This window comes from Martes martes, assembly GCF_963455335.1.
Source record: "Martes martes genome assembly, chromosome: 7".
Lineage (NCBI taxonomy): Eukaryota > Metazoa > Chordata > Mammalia > Carnivora > Mustelidae > Martes > Martes martes.
The window spans coordinates 63,964,177-63,976,191 of record NC_137894.1 but is presented as its reverse complement, the minus strand read 5'-3'; the positions used below and the strand labels follow the sequence as shown (position 1 = coordinate 63,976,191).

The 12,015-nt window shown below is 48.2% G+C and overlaps 1 protein-coding gene across 2 annotated transcripts in view; it reads right to left on the bottom strand.

Annotated features, from left to right (window-relative positions):
- Positions 1 to 10,589, bottom strand: part of SQOR (sulfide quinone oxidoreductase) — a 50,426-nt gene extending 39,837 nt beyond the window's left edge. Inside the window, exon 1 of one of the 2 annotated variants that reach the window (XM_080808947.1) lies at positions 10,223 to 10,589. The gene's annotated coding sequence lies outside the window, so the exon portion shown is untranslated. Of the gene's footprint in view, positions 1 to 9,943 lie in introns of both variants that reach the window. The other variant, XM_080808948.1, reaches the window with a different exon arrangement.
- Positions 10,590 to 12,015: the final 1,426 nt, after the last annotated feature.

The window sequence follows — 12,015 nt, the reverse complement described above, 5'->3', positions numbered from 1 at the left end:
GTTGAGGTATTTCCTCCCCATTTTCTCTCTACTTTGGGCCATGCCAGAGTGGGGTAATGGAAGGAGGCTGAAAGAACATTGAAGAGCATAACAGAAAAGTCTAGATTGTCTTGAACACACTGTAAAAGTATGACGACTATCAGCAACCATATTGGGGAAGGTTCAGGAGGAAGTGAGGAGCACAGTGCGGAAGAAAAATAAATCACCTCAGAGAACACAGAAATCATCACGAACAGACAATCTATAGACATACAAGCATTAAAGGCTCTGCTGGTGAGGGTTTAAAATGAAATGAGGAACAAGTTATTGAACACTGGAGAAAAGAGATCCTTGTGCTAGAGGAGCAGAATTGTAACATAATTGTGCCCTATGGTTATGTGGAAAGTAGAATTCTGTAGAAAAGGAGAAATTGAACATTTAGCTGAGGATATGTCCAAGCAAAGTGTTGAAGGTATAGCCAGATTTCTTCTTGCTGCTTTTAGGAAAATGTGAAAGAAAAGAGATAAACTGAGGGAAGAAGTCCTCAACCAGAATGAACTGGGACTACCAAGTGGCAAACACTTGCTACGTTTCATGACAAGCAAGGACAGCCCAGAGGCTGGAGCCGAGAGCCATCAAGGATTACTCCTAGGTCTTGAAATCTAATGGAATTTGTCCAACAGGATTTTAAAATTTCTTGGGACCAGTGACTCCTTTATTTCCTTCCACTTTTTTTCCTTTTTGAACCAGAGTCTACGTAACTTTCGTCCTACACCTATACTACCACTGTTTTGGGAGCAGATGAGTTGTTTCTCTAGTTTCACAGGCCCACGGGATCAACAGCAACTGTGGCCTCGCTTATACATAATTTAGATTATCCAGAAGATGAAACAAAGACTTTGGAGCTGATGAGACTCAAATTCGATTTTGTGCCTTAGTCAATATTCTGAGAGGAGACCTCTTCGGGGACCTTGGAGTGAAGATCTTTTGTATATGGGATAAGAAGGAATCTTTGGGAGCCAGAGTATGAACAGTGTGGCGGGCAGAATAACGCCCCTGCCCAAAGATGTCCTTCTCCCAGAAACCTATGAGTATGTTACATTGCAAGCTAAGGGGACTTTGCTGGTGTGATTAAGGTAAGGACCTTGAGATGGGGAAAGTAGCCTGCATGATTCAGGTGGGCCCACGTATGAATGGGATGAATCCTCAAAAGTGAAGAACCTTTCCCAGCTGTGGCCAGAGGGCAGGCGTGACTCTGGAAGAAAGGTGAGAGAGATACCAAGCTGCTGGCTATGAAGATGGAGGAAGGGGTCCATGAGCCAAAGATGTGGGCAGCATCTAGAAGCTGGAAAAGAAAAAGGGAAAAACAAAAACAAAACTAGGTTTTCCCTTGGAGCTTCTGAAAAGAACGTGGCTCTGCTGGTGCTTTGATCTTCTAGTGAGACCCATGCTGGACTTCTGAACTACTGTACTGTAGGAACAGAAATCTGTATCCTTTAAGTCACTAAGTCCATGGTAATCTGTTAGAGCAGCAGTCGGAAACTGATGCATCACCTTACTCAAGCTTCACAACAATCGCATTAGTTAGGTATTGTTATTCCAATCTATTGTTGCTGAAACTGAGGTTCAGGGGTGTTAAGTGACATTCTAGTTAAATCTAATAGCTTGGATATAAATCCCGATTTTTTTTTAAAGATTTTATTTGACATAGAGACAGAGATCACAAGCAGGCAGAACAGCAGGCAGAGTGGTGGGGGGGAAGCAGGCTCCCTGCTGAGCAGAGAGCCCGATGTGGGGCTCGATCCCAGGACCCTGAGATCATGATCTGAGCAGAAGGCAGTGGCTTAACCCACTGAGCCACCCAGCCACCCCTAAACCCAGATTTTTAAAAGTCAACCCTAACACTCCTTCCACTAACCCAGAGACGGTGGAGGTGTAGAAAATAAAGGTAGCCCATTTTTTGGCAGCTGTTCCTACAGAGACAGCCAGAGAGTTTGGTGCTATGCTCTTGGCAGCCCACAGAGGTTTTCTGCCTGCTACCACCCGCTATCCTGACCATCCCAGGGAATGACCAGAACAGTCCAGTGGGGATAGACATGACCAGAGTCTAGAACCAGAGTCCAAAAGCACCAAGAGGTTTCAATCTCTCTGGGAAAAGAGATGCATCAAAATGCCAGCAAATAACTGAATGGCCACAAGAAAGTTTCAAGAAAGGCAAGGAAGGTAAACACAATGTATAGAACTGGCTTGATCTGGAAACTAGAGCAGTGTGAGCCGGACTGGACGTTGGGCCATGGCTGAGATCAGGGTATTTCAGGGGGGGTATAATCATGGGAGGGGGACAAGGGAGCACCATGTACTCCATTCCCCCTGGAAAGTAAGTTCTGTCTGTGCAAGGACCCCATGTGACACACTCACTGTGTTAGTCTCAGCACCTAGCACAGTGCCTGCCACAATGAGGGATCTCAGTAATCGTCTTAGCCCATCCAGCCTACTAGAAAATACCATAGACACAGTAGCCTATAAACAGGAATTTATTCCTTACAGTTCTGGAGGCTGGGAAGTCCAGGATCAAGGCACCAGCATAGTCATGTTGATGAAGTTCTAGAGCACAGGTGAGGTTCGGTGGGATGAGATCTGGAGCCAATGGCCAAGAAAGAATTCTTGAGACATCTCTGGTGCAAAATGGTGGTTTATTAAAGAATGGGGACAGGACCCGTGGGCAGGAATTGCTGTTGCCCGGGGTTGTGAGGGATGGCAGGTTCTGTACCCTGTGGTTGGGGGAAGGTAAGGGAAAGGGAGGTGTCAACAGAACTTTCATATGCTAAAGAGGGCCTACAATGTACCAGATACCGGATACCTGAGATCTTGCAACGTTGATCAAGGTTGTCTTTCCCTTTTAACAAGCCATTAACATCAAGATAGTTGGGAGATTCCTAAAGAATGTCACATGTGTCCCACCCAGGAGTGGTGGGGGGATGGGGGAGATAGCAAGGTGTCAGCCTTTTGCTTGGGGTGAGGGGGAGATTGAGAGGTGTCAGCCTTTTGCTTTGTCCTCAGCCAGCCTTCTGCTCCCTCATCAATGTGAGGGCCTTTTTTCCTGTGTCCTCACCTGTTAGAATTGGCTCTGGATCTCCCTGGACCCTCTTTTGTATAGGCAATAATCCCATTCATGAAGGCCTGTGACTTCATCACCTCCCAAAGATCCCACCAACTAATACCATCACCTTTGGGGCATAGGAGTTCAAAGATGAATTTTGGAGGGAGCACAAACACTCAGTCCACAGCAGTCATATTTGCTTTGAAACATGAACTAAACATGAACAGATCTATGGGAGTTAATTCATTCCCCAAAAATCTACCGAGTGTGGAGGAAAACACAAAGTTCTAGGATGTGTCCCTTCTTGAGCTAGTAAGAATGCTGTGCACACTTCCCACTTCACCCTTTAGTGACAGAACAAAGTGCAGTGTAGTCAAAAGGAGCCGAACACCTTAGGAGTTTTGATGAAAAAGTAATCTATGAAAACATGGTGAAACAGAATCTGAGCAGGAGCAGGCAGGAGTTGGCAAGTGGACATGTTAGGGAAGGGAAGAGCTCAAATCAATGAATCAAAGAGCGCCTCTCACTCCAGCCTTCTCTGCCCTGTGCTGAGCCCTGAGAGCTGACCTGGGAAGTTGATATCAACTGGCCTGCTCCACCCAAAGCCTTAATTCCTATGGGGAGGCTCTCAGCTACAGCTCAGCTCTTTCCTCGGGGTTTTTTGTTTTCAAGATTTTATGTATTTGAGAAAGAGACAGGGAGAGAGTGAGCATGAGCAGAAGGAGAGAGGGAGAAGCAGATGCCCCACTGAGCAGGAACCCCCCCTATGCGGTGCTGAACCCCAGGACCCTGAGATCACGGCCTGAGAACCGACTGAGCCACCCAGGTGCCCCTCTCAGGGTTCTGGTAATCACACCCTCTGCTTTTTCAGGCCTCGAACCAATACAATCACTTCACCACTCCCACTGGTTTCTCTTAACCTTGCCCACACCTTTGTAAACAGTTACTATATTAAACCCTTCTTAATAAAATGTTTGAATGTGCCGACTGTTTCCCAGAGACCCTGGCTGATAAGGCGGAAAGGCCCAGAACCTGTCTGGGCAATGGAAGACCAACCAGATTTGGCTGCTGTTCAGAGGAGTAGAAGAGTAGACAAGAAAGAAATATTATAGTCCAATTCCGAAGGGTCACACTAGGGAACTGAGGTTTTCTACCGAAAAATCACCTTTGAGAAGTAACAGAATCGAGGGAATAGTTTTGAGAAAATGAACCTGGTCTCAGGGGGCAATTTTTTTTTTTTAAGATTTTATTATTTACTTATTTATTTGAGAGCGTGCAAGCAGGGGGAGGAGCAGAGGGAGGGAGGGAGGGACAAGCAGACTCCGTGCTCAGCGCAGAATCTGTCGCAGGGCTCAGTCCCACAACCCTGGGATCAAGACCTGAGCGGAAATCAAAAGTGGATGCCCAACTGACAAACCACCCAGGCGCCCCTCAGGAAGCAATTTAAATAAGGGGAGAATCAAACCAGTCTCGGAAGTTGGTTTTGGAGACAAGTGCAGTGGTCTAGGTGTGAGTGATAAGGGCCTGATCAGGTACTCGCATTAGAAATGCAAATAAAGATTCAGATAAGAATGAGGTGGAGGAAAGGGAATGAATTGAGTTAGAGGTGGGAAGGGCACCCTGGGGGAAGTCAAAGTTGACACCCAAGAAGCAGAAGAGAAAGGAAGTACATGAAGCAGGAAACAGGGCAATCGGGCAGGGGAAGGAAAATCACCTAGAACGAGCATTATGTAACTGTGGAGAGGAGGAGGGCAGCCTGCGGCTGACAGGTGTCCCCTGGGAAGAAATAAGATTGGAGAAGCATATGGCACTGAAGATCAGGCTGGGAGCTTAACCCCAGATGACTGCAATCCCATCTAGGGGTCACAGGTCACAGAGCAGCAGTCTGCAGGCCAAACGCAGACCGGAGCTAATCCCCCCCCACCCCCACAAAACTCCAGAGTCTAGGCCTGATAGCACCAGGCCCACATTCTCACGTGCCGACACTCACCTGGAGCTGAGCAGTCACCGGTTCCAGTTCACCCCAGCTCCACCCAGTCTTGGTTGCTCATCTGTGTCACCCGCCCCGCCCTAGCCAGCATTTGAGCTCATGCTCCCCACAAATGGCAATGAGAGCCCTTGGAAGTTCTCAACAACGGAGATGCCCTGTGGGAAGCACCGAGGATGAACCGGAGCAATTCGGTTGAGTTCAGCATTTCAGAGTGTGTGCTCTGTGCGGAGCGTCATGCTAGATGCTATTGGGACCACCACGAAACTGTACAATCTGTCTGTTTTACTAGAAGAGACCGGGAATACAAGCCCCCACTAAGTGGCTGCTTCAGAAACTCAGGCACCAGCGAGGGCCCGGAAGAGACAATGCAAACAGAGCTGAAGGCGCAGATACGAAACACAGGCTGAGTGGACTTTGTGTGACACACGGGCTATAGGGGACCGAGGAGGAAGAATTGAGCAATGACCCTGCTCGGGTGGCTCTAATGAAGAGAGGCTGTAAGTAACAGTGCTAGATTACTCAGAGCACAGTCAAGGTCCAAAGCAGGGTGGGAGAGAAGGAAACCACACCTCGAAAAGGGCAGGGAGCAGTGTTCTGTGAAGACCAATGTCAGCTGCGCCCTTCCTCTTGGCACACGTCCCCTTGAGTAATGGCAGCGCTGTCACCACCTGTGTGTTTGCGAACTGGATTACTATATTGCTAGCAAATAAACAAAATGGAGCAATCTTCGTTTAGGCCTGCAGGGCCACAGCAGAACTCTCCAGAGCTGCTATAAAAATTAAATATTTTAATATTTTAACATTAAGTATTAAGCCGTGCAGCAAATGCTCTGGTTGTGGACCAAGAGAAAATCATCCAGGAAACAAATATCATGTACTGCTCCCTCATGACTCAGGGGTCAGAGCCACATTGGGGCTCATTAGTTCCCTAACTCTAAGAACAAAGCGTAAGAAATGTCTTTGAAGAGTGACTGACAGAGTTATCAGTGAGGAGCTGGCCACAAAACAGCAGTCCCCTTGGCTGCTAAGGAATTTCCTACCAGTTTCCCTTGCCTATACTCATTTTATAATCAAGAAAGCCTTATAATGAGGGATTGACAATTTCACCAAGCCATATATTTGCAGAAAATAAAAATTCCACTTACAAAAGGAAAATGCTTGCACTCTGACTTCAGACAAGGAAGAAATAAGTCTGTCAACTGGATTATTTCAACGGAAAGTTAGAGGTTTTGATTGAGCTATTGGCAGGTGGGGGAATGCCTTGCTTCCCTGCTTGAGTTAGCCAATGGGAGTGTGGCCACACGTGTTCTGGTGTATGAATAATCACCCTTTAGCTTTCCTTCAAGTCCATCATTCACAGTTGGCCTCTAGTCAAGTATACTGCAGGCTTCCTTTCAACGTCTGCATATGCCTATGTGTGTGTGCCCATCCCCAGACTGTAGAACAGGACACACTGGAGAAGGAGGCCTGATGTGAGATTAATTTGCTCCCGGTCACACAGCAGGGTCAGCTTAGGCTGAATCTGATAAATGGTCACAATAAAATTACTCAACAGGCTCAGGAGTGCTGGGCCTCCTGCTCAGTCTCCCATACAAGAAGGCTCTGAAGGGTAGAATTTCATTATAAACAAGGACTGGCCAATTAACCAGGTGTATTAGTCCCTGGAATCCAGTGTGTGAGGTCTTAACACAATAAGAAAAGACTCTTTAATTACAAGTTATATATCTGTTGTTTGAACATGACTGAAGAGACGCCAAACTCAATCCTTTAATGGTTAGAACAGAACGAGGGGTAGGCTAGGTAACAGGTGTGCCAAGTCGCCTAAGCTGGTGTCTGTCCTATGTCTAACCCAATGACGCAGTTCCTCATCCTGGTGAAGCTCTGTTTGAGGGTGTGTCAGGAGTCAGGGAGTCAGAAGAGTGGGTCCACATTCCAGGCAGTGCCAGGCAGGGCTCATCCTGAACCATTCTGGGCCCTGCTTTCTTCAGCAATGGATAAAGGATTGGACTGGGAGTCTCCAAAAGTCCCTTCCTTTACAAAACACTGTGATCTTCCAAATGAAGGGGGGAAAGGGAAAGGGAGGTTCACAAGCAGGACTCAAATGGGAATATTTTTTCTTCTAACGCCTGAGATTGATCCCAGCTGTGAATTATTGAAGCACAGAATCCCAAAGATATAACCAGGCCTGCCCCTGGTATCTCTTCCTTTTGTAAGAACATCAGTCATATTGGATTAGGTCCCACCCTATGACCTCATTTAATCTTAATTTTTTTAAGGGCTCTATCTCCAAATACAGTCATATGCCAAGGCCCTGGGGGTTAGGGCTTCAACATAGGAATTTTGAGCAGACACAATTCAGTCCATAACACCAGAGTTAGCCCCAGTGTGTTCTAAATTTCCTATTCCTTTCAAAGTTCTCTCCCCATCTTCCAGTCCCCAATTTAGCACGTTTACAAAGTAAACCTCAAGGCTGGCTGGCTAGACTGACTTTTCTTCTTCCTGTTACCATCCACATTTGCTGGATTACATAGACTTTAAAGGCTGGGAATTAAGAAGCAACTAGTTAGGAAGCAGCGGGGTGGCTCAGTCGATTAAGCTTTGAGACTTTGGCTCAGATCATGATCTTTGGGTCCTGGGATGGAGCCCCCCACCTCGGGCTCCGCACTGCATTAGGAATCTGCTTATCTTTCTCCCTCTACCCTTTCCCTGCTCGTAGGCTCTCTCTCTCTTAAGTAAATAAATAAGATCTTAAAAAAAAAAAAAAGAAAAGAAAAGAAAAAGAAGCAATTAGTTGGCTTCAGGCCTAATCCGGGCAGCTTCTAGCAACTTCTTCCCACCACTACTGCTATTTACCAAGTCTTCAGGGTCAGACTTATGTAGTGGGTGGTAGGGCAGGGAAAGTTAAGAAGAAAAGAGGAAAAAGAAATGTGCATCTATGCCCAGAAATGCCTCATCATGGGTCTGTCTCCATTCCCTATTAGACATTTCCTGTGTTACAACATACGGGATTAACAAGTTTAGACACAGTAAAGATGCAAGAGAACTGTTCTGCAGAGGAATGCGGGTTTCCCAACAACATTCAAAATCATTTTCTCGGGCAGAACACCAGCTGCACAGACCCACTCACATGATCGATCAGCCCTGACTGACATCCCAAGCACTCAGCTCCAGATGTGTTTATATATTTGTTTAGCCTATAAAAAAAAAAAAAAGCCACCCAAATTTTGAATAGTCATATCTCAAACCACCAGCTGTCTCCTCAATGAATTTTCGGTTTTTTAGATGTAATCACAAGCAACCCCCTCCAACCTGCTTATTCATTCAATAAATGTTTACTGAGTACCTTCCATATACCAGGGCTGGGCATACCAACCATGATGGCCATAAGTGTGAGGGAGACAGGTTCTAATAAATGGTATTTATTTCACATCTCTGTGCCAGGTGTGGTGCTAAGTACTTAAACAGATGGGAAGACACAATAATCTCCACCGTGCAATGAAAAAGCTAAGGTGGAAAGAAGTTCAAAAGCCAAGGTCAAGCTGCCAGTCAAAGCAAGTGTCAAGACATAGCCATGTCACCTGACCTCCGGGAGTGCTCTTTGCACTCTGCAGGGATCTTAACCTGAGGCCTGTCAACTTGAATGGAAAAAAAAAAATCACATCTTTATTTTCACTAATCTCTAGCTAAAATTTAACATTTTCTTCAGTTATACATGTAGGCAAAAAACCACAGCAATATCAGTGGTACCTATGATTGCCAACAGAAATCACAGGTGGTAGGGCACCTGGGTGGCACTGTCAGGTAGGCATCAGCCTCTGGCTCAGGTCATGATCCCCAGATGGATCCCTGCCTCTGGCTCCATGCTCAGTGGGAAGTCTGCTTCTCCCTCTACCCCTCCACCTGGCTTGTGTGCTCTCTCTTTCTCTCTTGTGTTCTCTGTCTCTCTCCCTCAAAAATAAATAAAATCTTAAAAACAAAACAAAACAAAACCCAGGGCGCGCCTGGGTGGCTCAGTGGGTTGGGCCTCTGCCTTCCGCTCAGGTCAAGATCTCAGGGTCCTGGGATCCAGCCACGCATCCCATCCGGCTCTCTGCTCAGCAGGGAGCCTGCTTCTCTTCCTCTCTCTGCCTGCCTTTCTGCCTACTTGTGATCTCTGTCAAATAAATAAATAAAATCTAAAAAAAAAAACAAAAACACACAGGTGTTTTCTTATATCACAGGTGTTGCCTATATCTTGAAATAGTTTATGCTCATCACTATTCCAAAATTATGGTAGCTAGACCTGCTGCTAGATCTTTAACGCATTAGGTTTTCTTTAAAGCACATATATTACTACATTATAAATTCTTTTAATATTTTGATAAGTGCTTTGGAAATAGTTCCCTTTACAATACTTTTGTTTTATAGCTTTAAAAGTATTGTTCTGAGAAGCATCCTTACTCTCCCCGGAACGGCCTGCCGAAGGGCTACATGGCACAGAAACGGGTCAGAACCCCGCATTACAGCAAATAAGCCCAGGCAGATGCAGAGGCTCTTCTCACTGCGTCTTTGAGCAAGAAGGAGGCTGGGATTTTCATATTTAACAGAGAGATGAAGAGCAAACGGTAAAAGCCACAATTCTCTCTCCTTTCCACCAATTCCCGTTCAGTACGTGACCTAAATGCTATCTTGTTCCAGCCAAAGCTGATTCCTTGAGCGTCCCCCTCAGTCCGACGCTCGGCGTCGGTGGATAAAGTGTCTCCGCTGCGAGCTGATGTCAACCTCGGATCCCTGAGACCGGGCACTGTGTGCCGCGACAGCGCTAAGTGACATATTCAACAAGTGGAGGGCGTCACCAATCCCCGCAGACCAAGCCGCCAAGAAATTCCCACGCACCAAGACCACGGATCCTTGGGTTTCCAACCGCCGCTCGCAGGTTGGCGTCTCCGCGCCCCCGAAACCCGACACTCCGGGAAGGAAGCACGAGTCCCCACAGCCAAGTTCCAGGCAAGGGCAGCAAGAGCTGCGGGCGTCGCGGGTGGGGAAGGAGCGTGAAGCGACGGTCCGCGCACAGTCCCGGCTGCGTGGGCAGAGCTGGGCCACCAACCAGCCTCCGGGGTGATCTGTCCCCGCCCGGCCCCCTCCCCTGGCCCACGGCCCGAGATGGCCTCTTACCCAGGGGCGAGCGGAGCTTCCGGCCACAGTGTTGGCACAGCAAGAGGGGCTGCTCCCTGCCCGGGCTCACCGCCTCCGCTGGGGCTCCGCCCGCCCGCCCTCCTGCCTGCCCGCCCGGCCTCCGGGCGGATGCTAGGGGCGGGGACAGCGGGGCTTCCCCCAGGAAAGGTCCGGAAAGGTCCAGCCGCTGCCCCGCCTGGCGCCCCAGCCCGAGACCGAGGCCAAGTGCAAAGGGCACCAGGGCTTTGAGTGCGACCGGAGGACAGAGCCAGGGACGCGGGTCCAGCCGGCCCGGGACGCTGCGGACACGCTGCCCCCTACCCCTCGCGCACTCCGGAGGGCGGCTGGCGTCCTCACGGTAGTCAGCGAAGGGCACGGAGGCCACCTGTTACTCCCGCCTCCCCTTCCCCCCGCGCCCTCCTGCCCCACCCCTTCTGCCGGCCGGCGCCGCGTAACTGGGAGGGGCGAAGGGGAGGCCGGGCTCTGGATAAAGGTCCGGCAGTTTGGGTTAAGTCCTCCTGGGCGTGCTTCTGCCTGGTTCCCAGCGCGTCCCAGGAAAACAGCGACCCCTGCGCACACTTAACAGATAAGGCCACCCTGGCCCAGAGCAGCCCAACGACTCGCTTTGGTAAAGACTGGATGGAGCCTCTCTCTTAGCTCGGGGAGCAGGCTGGGGCCAGCTGGCTTCAGCACTGGCCTTCACACCATCTTCCATCCTGCTTTCATGACTGGACATTTTCAATTGGCTGCTCTTTTCAAGGTGGGGCTGCAAAGTGTGGATGAGCGGGTCTCCACCAAAACAGATCAAGCAGCACCTCTTTATAATAAATAGAGGGTGTCCCAAAAGTCTTACTACAATTTAAACTGCCTGAGACCTTGAAAACTGTAAGATACTGATGAAAGAAGTTGAAGAACACACAAACGGAAAGACAGTTCATGCTTGTGGATTGAAAGAATTAATGTTAAAATGTCCACACTACCCGAAGCGATGTGTAGGTTCAATGTAATCTTTCCAAACATTTCAATGACATTTTTTCCCACAGAACTAAAACAAGCCCTCCTAAAATGTGTATGGAACCACAAGACCCAGAATATCTAAAGCAATCTTGAGCAAAAAGAACAAAGCTAGAGGTGTCATGCCTCACCTAAGACCCCTCCTTCTTCTTCCAAGGCCAGTGACTGTAACGTCACACAGCCAGGAAGGGGGCTAAGAGTTTGTGCACTCACTCATGCAATCATTCTTTCATATGATGTATCTCCCCAGTCCCCTGCCTGCTAGGTGTCCAGCAAGTGCTGTGCCTGCTCCCTGGTTGTACAGTTGACAAAAGCAGACTTGGTTCCTACCCACGTGGGCCTTGCAAAGTAGTAAAGTGTGCTTGCCCTGATGGGGGTCTAGCACAAACATCACTGAAAGGTGGGAAGATGAAGCTGTTTTTCAGAGCAGAAGCACTAATGTAAATGGAGGAACTTCAACTACAGAGGGCTCTATCTCAATCAGCATTCTTGGTTGTGAGCAGGAAACAAGCTCTGGATACCGTATGTAGAAAAGGGTTATTAAAGACTCTCAGGGGTTCACGGAACCACCAAAATGATGCGGTAATGGTGGCAGGAGAAGTGGACAGGAATCAAGACAGCTCTGCAGAATCAAAACCCAGAAAGCACAATACCATCTGGCGGCACCAAGAATGTTCCACTGCACTCGCAAATGACCCAGATATAAAGGAAATGAGAATTCAAGTCCTCTGTGGGAGTGTCCACTGGCCAACTCTATGTCAAAGACCAGCCCATAGCTA